Below are 7,920 nucleotides of genomic sequence, written 5' to 3'. Positions count from 1 at the left end.
CATTTTGTATACAGACCTTGGATCTAAGAAAAAATGGGAAGGACTTCTCAGAAAAATTCAGAGTTGATAAAAATATGTAGGAACCAGGGGCGCCTGGGTGGTTCAGTCGGTTAAGCGTCTGCGTTCGGCTCAGGTCATAATCCCAGGGTGCTGGGATCAGCCCTACATCGCGCTCCCTGCTCAGCGGGAAGCCTGCTTCTCCCTCTCCCACTCCCCCTGCTTGTGTTCCCTCTCTCGCTGTGTCTCTTTCAGTCAAGTAAATAAATAAAAGTTAAAAAAAAAACACAAAAAAACAGAAACAAATAGAAACCAGAGTTCTCTCAGAAATAACTTAGAAAGAGTGATACTTTCCCGTGTACTTTGGGTACACATTTTAAAATACTGCCCATCGGTGGGCTAAAGTTATAATGCGTGGCCTAGTTTAAGAGCTAACATTTTGGGATCAGTGGTTACGTCTTTAAGCCTAGGATAAATTTCGGGGCCCCTCTGTTGGTCGTCTGACTCTTGATTTCGGTGCAGATCACGATCTCATGGTGGTGAGATACAGCCCCACATGGAGCCAACTTTGGGCTCCGTGCTCAGCGGGGAATGGGCTTGGGCTTCTCCCTCTCCCTCTTCTTCTGCCCCTGCCCCGCTCACGCTCTCTTTCCCTCTCTCAAAAAAATAAATATCAAAAAATAAATAAAACTAGGATAATTTTCAAAGTAGCCTACCTTATTAAAGTTTACCTGTTTTTTGTTTTTAAATTTTGTTTCCAGTTTTATTGAGCTGTAACTGATGTATAACATCTTATGAAACTTTATAAAGTATGAACGAAAACTTAAGAAAACCATTTCTTAAATGAAGAAGAATCTTAAAGTTGAGAAGCAGAGATTTTGGTGGGGTTGTGAGGGAAAACCCACACAGCTGGACAGAAAACGTATCTGTCTGTCTAAATTCAGTACCTTCTCACACATTGGTTTGCCTCATGCTGGCTCTCTCTGTGTGAGCTTGGGGAAGACCTGTCATCTTGCTAGGATGGTCTGGAATCTTTTGCTAGTTTCCATAAGATGTAGCAGAGGTGAAATAGTAGTTGAGTACTTTTCTAGATGAGCCACAATTCGCAGAGGAAGGCCAATGTGGTTGGAGCCATGGGGGCTCATATTGCCCAAGCCACCCAGGATGTGCCAGTGATGACCAGAGGAGCTGGCTGTTGTCGCCATTGTGTAGTGAGGAAACCTTGGCTTTGCCCAAGGTTACGAGTCCCTCAGGGATTAGGCTGAGAGTTGAACCTTGACTGGTGAAGCTCCAAAGCCCAGGTTCTTTCCTATCGTATCACATGACTCTTCTCTCTCTCGTTTAGTCAGTCTAGTGTTTAGTCTCCTGGAGGGGGAAGAAGTGACTCGACTGCTCCGAGTTTCCCGTTTAACGACACCCCTTCCCAGACCCCGCCAGAGTAGCCTAAAGAACTCTGCCACTCCACAGGGGCCTAATGAAAATGTGCACTTCACAAAGTTCCATCCGTCAGAGTTACTACTGCACATGTCCGGTTCAAAGTAGGGATTCTACCCCATGGGGGCAAAAATGAGAGCTCTCATTACCTTTTTTATCAAGTTGTCTTCCAATTCCAAGGTGCCGGAATCAGGTGGGTAAAGAACGCTTGGGGCTATACAAACGGATAAATTATAAGCTGTCATCTGATTGGATGAGGAATGTTGCTCAATGTTGTATAGCACTCCAAAAAGGTATCGCAGGAGAACAACATTTCCTCTTGGCAGCTGGGGTAAAAGCCTAAGGTCAGAAAAATACACATTTAAATTAGGCAAGTGATTCCACTTAGGAGGTTGAAAAAAAAGACAGGGAACAGGATACATCCTTGTATATCTAGCACACAACCCGCTGTAGCAGAGTTCCAGGCATGAATGTATACAAAATTGTTGCCCTGACTTCAGTTCCTGCGCCAGATAAAATCTTCTCTGGTTAGTTAAATGTTTGACAGACCTTTAAGCTCATAGCCCTGGCAATTGATGTTCTTGCATCTGTCTTGGACCAGGGGATTTCCCCTAACAGTTTCATGTATCCAAAAGATGTAAAACGGCCAAGGATTCCACATTAATAAGATAAGGAAAAGAACGATAATGGCCCTAAAGTGTGTCTCCATTATGAACCTGGCCCCCATGGGTGTGAAGAATGGAAACTCTTTGGCATTGGTCATGATTATAGTGAGCAAAGCTGCAAAACGTAAGCCAATGTTTTCCTAATAGTATGTTGGCTGTATTTTGGAGATGTGACCAGAGTAATTATTGCATCATTACCTCTGGGCTGCAGTTATCTTCTCCTCTTCGTTGCCTTGATCAATAACACCGAGCCATTTGTCATAGTGATCAGATAAAAATATACTTCCGTGTATATTTCTAAGAAAATCCTTAGGGAGATAAAAAAAAAAAAAACTATGTATATATGTTATAGAAAATATGTAATGGAAATATTCCAGAGAAAATATGTAGTTAAAAAATTCAGTTCAGCCCCCACTTCCTTCACAGATACCCAAACTGTGACCCACACGGTGCTCGGCTCTGACTCTCCATTGACTTGCACACGCAGGAGCAGGTGCTTGGATTTTCTCCCACTAAAACTTAGAGGCATAAAGCAGAGCTTAGTCTGTGGTGGAAATGAAGATAAAGCTCCCTTCTATCATCTGGAACTTATTTTGTGTGTGTGCTTTTTTTGCAAAGTACCACAAACTGACAGGGTCTGGCTATAGACCATCCTAAATCCTATTAGCTTCCTGGACAGAAATACACATACTCATGTTGCTTGTTTTAGACACAGCGCCAGCTCTTAATTCTAGCAAGAAAAGGCCTGAAACAATCAAAACACAAACAGGTGGGCTCTTGCACACACATTAGGCAAGAAATAGGTCTTCTCATTCGGGGTATGTGTGCTCCCTGGAAGAAAGCTACTCTCACAATTGCTTCATTCTTCCTTTTCTTAACTGTCTAAAAGTCGAGAGTCTAAAGGCAGACTCACTGTGGTCCTGAGGATAGATTCATTTCTAGTTTAGGACAATTGTCCAGTTAGTTTGCCATGATATTATCAAGGCCAAGGTTGCAGAGTCTGATTCTCCACCAAGATCCGTCAACTTCAGGAAGAGAAAACTTTAGAAATGTCTAAGCACTATACCCAGAAGTGCTCACGCTCCTCCTTGTCAGTGCTTATAACACAGAATCAGGAAAGAACCTGCCAACTCTTGCTAGAAAATCGATTCCATGTGTGCACCTTACAGAGGGCAACACTCATCTTGCTACCTAGTGTATCATCATTCTTCTCCTGTCTCCTGATGCCTATATGTATATTACTACTGGATATCACTATGGCCCCAGTGTAGGAGTGGTTACCTAAGTCATTTATGGACTTTGCTATGGATCACATCTTCGAACATTAATGGGGGACAAGGGAAGACCAAATGTTACTGAGATTCTAAGACTGTAGTCAGTACTACATTAACATAGGGTTTGTCAGAGCTGTTCATAAGTGCCAAGCTGCATGGATTAAATTCTTTCCCTGTTCTATTTCTTCTTTTTTTTTTTTTTTCTTATTCATTTGAGACACAGAGATAGAGAGGGAGAGAGCATGAGGAGGGAGAGAGGCAGAGGGAGAGGGAGAAGCAGGCTCCCCGCTGAGCAGGAAGCCCGATGCGGGGCTCGATCCCAGGACACTGGGATCATGACCTGAGCCGAAGGCAGACGCTTAACCATCTGAGCCACCCAGGCGCCCCTCCCTGTTCTATTTCTTTTGGAAAGTTTGCCTTCATTAGGAGGGTGGTGAGGATGTCTGCTTCGGTAAACAGTGTGTTTGTGTCAGTGCGTATTTTGAAATTTAGTATCATGACTGTAGTCATTTCAGTATTAGTATTTTGCATGGAGTCTTCAGGAGTGAAGGTGCGGAGGGCCGTGTGTGGTGAAAACAGAAAGTATTTCTAACACATGGGGCTTTTAACTCCTAAAGTAGCTTCCTTACATTTTGATTTTGTCAAGCGTTTTTTAGCTTGTCAGGTTCTTAATCTACTATGCCCGTTATGGTTCTTGAGCAGTCATGATGAAGGACACCCATCATCCCTTCAGTTACTCACATGTGGATAATGCTAGAACCTTCCCTACCTTTAAGACGGATGCGAACACATGAATAGATTCCCTGTACGGGTTCACTTTGATCCCAGAATTTAGTTTCTCCGTTAGGACTCTGCGGGATTTTATATTGGCTGAGTTTCTGAATATGCCTTCTGCGAGTGGCCGTTTTTGATTAATAAAGGAAAGCATACCGTGTAGGAAGAAAAGAAAAGTATATGGCATCTCATATACCATGCCTGCCTCCGTTTTGAAAGAAAAGGGGAATGTAATGGTACAATGTTTTAGAGCGGGAAGGACTAAAGTCAATTTAGATTGCTGTTTTTTCAGTGTCTCTCTATATACTTTCTACCCATATATCCATTTTACAGTCATACACTGAAACATTTTCAACACTTCTTTTAATCAGATTTTCCACTAAGTTTACACTTTTAAATCAAACTTCTCTGTCTCAAGGCCTTTGCGGAATCACCGTCTGTTTCCTAGTTTCCCATTCTTTTCACATTTTTCCCTTACATACATGCTTTTCCGCAAGTATGGAAGTCTATTTAGGAAATACTCATTTCCAATTTGTTTATTTCTCTTTAAGTGACTGTATATTCCATTCCTACTTGTTCTATTTCCTTCCCTCTTTTAAAGTCAGGCTCAGAAACTCTCTTCCCCTTCTCTGATTACCCTCCCTTCTCATGAGTCTTTCATTGTCTTTTGCTGTATCTTCATGTCCTCTCCCTGCTGTGTAGAAATTTAATAAGGGCTGGACTCAGGGAATCCAACGGATCTGAAGTCTATTATGCTACTTATCTATTGTGTGAGCTGGGTCACACACATCCTGTACTGAGGCTTTTCTGATTCGTTTAGGCAGTGCGGAGGATGATAATCCTAGCTAGCCCCTAAATTTCTGTGATGCAAGGAACTGGGGTAGTAGCTAGCAGGTAACATGCTAGCTAAGATGATACATTTCTTCATAGCTAGCGGAACGTTCCCTACATCCCGTACAGTACTTGCAGAGACACCGAATACTCAGTGAATGTCCACACTGACAATTCACTACAGCAGTTTGAGATAACACAGACCAAACTCTGTGGCTTTCATTTGACATATTCTGTTAGGATTAACAGATTCCTATTTGCCAGAGGATGAGTCTATGCTTGTGTCAGATGTTTACAATTGTTAGACTGAGTAGACTCCGCTGAAGGAGACTTGAGACTCATGTGAATTCAGGAAGGCAATGAAGGGAGAGTGTGAAGATGAGGTGGACTCTCAGAGACTCACATACACAGAGTCCATTTTGACTGATCTGAACAAGCCTCCGCATGTCTTTGTGGAAACAAGACCCAAGTGGAATGGAGAAGAATGACTTTTCCTGTTGTATTTGCCTCATGACTCTGCAGGACCGAAATCAGATTCTATTCTTTGAAATAACAGTAACAGAGCTTCTCAACCAAAGCCAGGAGCTGTCTAATGACATCTTCATTTGGGGATAGATTTGGATGAGGACGCTTGGCCTCTCAGAGTTTCCCCTTCTCAGGAGGGCTATTGAAGACCAAAATGAGATGACCTACCAGAATTGGGAAGGAGAAGTTGTCTTTATCACACACATCCATGAGGGGAACTCGAAAGAGCTGTCCTGGCTTTGCGGAAGATGGGGCTGTGCACTGGTTGTGCTGGGAAGTGCTGGAACCCCGACAAAACGCCCTATCTCTGAAAGAACGGGTTTTCACAGTCTTCAGGCTGGAGTCTAAGGAAGAAGTGAGAGTACTCGTAGTAGTAGTTGTTGTTTAATATGTTGAACCTTCTTTTTCCTTTTTTTTTTTTTTTTTTACAGATTTTATTTATTTTTTGACAGAGAGAGAGAGACAGCAAGAGAGGGAACACAAGTAGGGGGCGGGGGAGAGGGAGAAGCAGGCTTCCCTTGGAGCAGGGAGCCCGACTCGGGGCTCGGTACCAGGACCCCAGTATCATGACCTGAGCTGAAGGCAGATGTTTAACGACTGAGCCACCCAGGTGCCTCAGACTCATCTTAATTCCTGATGACTTGTATTTTCCTAAAACTTTCCTCAAAGTATGTGGTACGTGTCATGAAAACAAGAAATGTCAAAAATATGGAGGGATTGATGATACGTGTCTCCAGGTTCTGAATCGAAAGTCTACCTTCTAAGGTGGACTGCTGCCAGTTAGGTCTGATTAGCTAGGCTCAAATCATACTACCTCTAGTGTCAGGGGCACTTCTCCTAGTGCTATTAATGGCTTTTTTTGAATTACATCCATCATCTTATTTATTCTACACCACAATTCTAAGATTTAGACATTATTTTTATCCACATTTTAGAGATGAATAAACTGATGCTTAGCTGCTATAACGGGCCAAAGATAATATAGCTGGTAAATGGGGGTACAGGAATTTACACTCTGGAGAGGTTGTTTGACATCAAGTCAAGTTCTTTTTTCTCAAAGATGCCAATTCTTTTCAACCCATTTCAAAGGGCACTGGAATCCTGTGGTGCCTCAAGAGCCCCTGAGCCAAAAGAGGAGGGAGGGGAAGAAAGGCCCCTTTCTCTGGCTTCAACCAGCGCACATGTAATATACATAAATATATACATTATGTTTATATATTTATATAGTATCAGTATATAATTATGTAATATATATAACTACATAGATATATATATAGCACCCATTTAAATTTTGTGAGAAAAAGTTCCCAAACACTGTGGCATACCATGATGAGTCCTAATTCTGTTATGATCTACACTAGAAACTTCTTGAAGTCAGAGACCTCATCTTATCCTTTCTTTGGTCTCACAACAGTGTGGAACCTCCCTTGACCTGTGAGCCAGCCTTCGGACGAAGGAGCCCATGGAAATCCTTGCCCTGGCGATGCTCTGGGCTCCAGAACAGCTCTGTCTAAGCATCTCCCATGACCCCTGGCAGCCTTGCTGTCTGCTTCTCACTAAAGCCAATAAAATTATTCCTGGTACCTGCAGCCTGCTCGCTGTTATCACGACTCATTGAGTTCTCTCCCAAGAGGGAAGTGATGTCTTCTCCAAATATTTTAAGGCAATTTTCAATGAGAAATTGTACAAGAGAAATCTGTAACACAAAAAGACAAGAATGGGGTGCTCTTTTCCATAGGGCATAGTTATAAATCACATTATGTATATAGACCTTGGATCTAAGAAAGAATGTGAAAGATTTCCCAGAAAAATTCAGAACTGATAAAAATACATAGAGACCAGGAGCGCCTGGGTGGCTCAATCGGTCAAGCGTCTGCCTTCAGCTCAGCTCATGATCCCAGGGTGATGCGATCAGCCCTACATTGGGCTCCCTGCTCAGCGGGAAGCCTGATTCTCCCTCTCCCACTCCCCCTGCTTGTGTTCCCTCTCTCGCTGTGTCTGCCTCTGTCAAGAAAATAAATATAATCTTAAAAAAAATAATAAAATAAAAAACAGAGACCAGAATTCTCTAAGAAATAACTTAGGAAGAGTGATATTTTCCGTGTACTTTGGGTACACATTTTAAAATACTGCTAATCAGTAGGCTAAAGTTTTAATATGTGGCCTAGTTTAATAGCCAACATTTTGGTATCAGTGGTTACATCATTAAGCCTAGGATAATTTTTGGGGCCCCTCAGTTGAGAATCTGACTCTTGATTCTGGCTCAGATCACTATCTCATGATGGTGAGATCCTGCCCAACATGGAGCCAACTTTGGGCTCCGTGCTCAGCGGGGAATGGGCTTGGGCTTCTCCCTCTCCCTCTCCCTCTTCTTCTTCCCCTGACCCGCTCACTCTCTCTCTTTCCCTCTCTCAAATAAA

General features: G+C 42.7%; 1 long non-coding RNA gene across 1 annotated transcript; it reads right to left on the bottom strand.

Moving 5' to 3' along the window:
- Positions 1–1,591: 1,591 nt before the first annotated feature.
- Positions 1,592–7,192, bottom strand: LOC135363238 (uncharacterized). The gene is made up of 3 exons (XR_010408893.1): positions 7,085–7,192; positions 5,669–5,844; positions 1,592–2,404 (listed from the first exon to the last, which is right to left on the bottom strand). It is a non-coding gene; the product is annotated as an uncharacterized LOC135363238 (long non-coding RNA).
- Positions 7,193–7,920: the final 728 nt, after the last annotated feature.

Source organism: Mirounga angustirostris, unplaced genomic scaffold (assembly GCF_029215605.1).
Source record: "Mirounga angustirostris isolate CCGP_5_RB_7025 unplaced genomic scaffold, mMirAng1.0.hap1 SCAF_69, whole genome shotgun sequence".
Classification (NCBI taxonomy): domain Eukaryota; kingdom Metazoa; phylum Chordata; class Mammalia; order Carnivora; family Phocidae; genus Mirounga; species Mirounga angustirostris.
The sequence above is the reverse complement of the archived record's forward strand: the minus strand, read 5'-3'. Positions and strand labels throughout refer to the sequence as shown.